This window comes from Triticum dicoccoides, chromosome 5B (genome assembly GCF_002162155.2).
Source record: "Triticum dicoccoides isolate Atlit2015 ecotype Zavitan chromosome 5B, WEW_v2.0, whole genome shotgun sequence".
Taxonomy (NCBI): Eukaryota; Viridiplantae; Streptophyta; class Magnoliopsida; order Poales; family Poaceae; genus Triticum; species Triticum dicoccoides.
Genome location: NC_041389.1, coordinates 658,700,093 through 658,701,701, shown reverse-complemented (window position 1 = coordinate 658,701,701; position 1,609 = coordinate 658,700,093).

The window sequence follows — 1,609 nt, the reverse complement described above, 5'->3', positions numbered from 1 at the left end:
ACCTACCTGCCCTGCATCCTTTGCCCGACCTATTAAAATAGTCAGCATATCAGCTACTATGTTGAATAGGATCGGTGACATCGGGTCTCCCTGCCTTAGCCCCTTGTGTGTTTGGAAATAGTGTCCTATGTCGTCATTCACTTTAATCCCTACACTCCCTTTTTGCGTAAAGGAATCAATCTGGTTTCTCCAAGCCGGATCAAAACCTTTCATACGGAAAGCTTGTTGAAGGAAAGGCCATTTAACTTTATCATATGCTTTTTCAAAATCCACTTTAAAAACTATGCCATCAAGTTCTTTTGAGTGGATTTCATGGAGCGTTTCATGCAAGACAACAACCCCTTCAAGGATATTTCTATCCGGCATGAAAGCGGTCTGGGATGGATGAACCACAGAGTGCGCAATCTGCGTAAGTCTGTTCGTCCCGACCTTGGTGAAGATTTTGAAACTCACATTAAGCAGACATATAGGTCTGAACTGCTCAATGTGAACAGCGTCTGTCTTCTTAGGAAGAAGAGTTATCGTTCCAAAATTCAGCTTAAACAGCTGAAGATGTCCCTCAAAAAACTCCTGAAACATGGGCATCAAATCTCCCTTAATAAAATGCCAGCACCTTTTGTGGAACTCCGCCGGAAACCCATCCGGACCTGGAGCCTTATTATTCTCCATTTTTGTAATGGCCTCAAACACCTCTTTCTCAGAGAATGGAGCAGTTAGGAGCTCATTCTCGGCAGTCTCAAGTTGAGGAACATCCTCAACCCTAGACTTATCTAAGGACACAAAATTCTCTTTCGGGGGGCCAAACAACTGTTTGTAATAATTGGTAATGTAGACTTTCAGATTGTCTTGACCAACTATCGTCCCCTCATCTTGTTCAAGCTGGAAAATTCTCTTTTTACGATGCTTCCCATTAGCAATCATATGAAAGAATTGAGTATTATCCTCGCCTTGAACAATTTTGCGAACCTTAGCTCTCAATGCCCACTTCAATTCTTCTTCGCGAAGAAGCTGTTTAAGTCGCATCTCCGCCTCTATCTTTGTTTCCAACTCACTGGAATCCAAGATAGAAGTTTCAGCTTTCACTTCAAGGTTCTGAATAAGTAGAAGAAGTCTCTCCTTCTCCGCCTTATAAATTCCATGCGTGTGCTTAGCCCAACCACGAAGGAACCTTCGGAGATGACGAATCTTGCATTGCCATCGCTCGATAGGTGTCCTTCCTCCTGAGTCTTTAGCCCACTCCCGAGCTAACAACTCGAGGAACCCCTCCCTTTCAAACCAGGCAAGTTCAAACGAGAAAATGTTCTTGTTGCCCACAAAAGTTTGAACTCCTGAATCGACTAGCAACGGTGTATGATCAGATACAGCTCATGTCAAAGCCTGCACGGTTACCAAAGGAAACTTCTGTTCCCATTCGACACTTGCCAGGACACGGTCAAGCTTCTCAAAAGTCGGGACCGGCAACAAGTTAGCCCAAGTGAATTTCCTACCCGATAGCTCTATCTCTCTGAGATCAAAGCTTTCGACAATAGTATTGAACATAAACGACCATCGACCATCAAAATTGTTATTATTCTTTTCCTCTTTCCTACGGATGATGTTAAAATCCCCC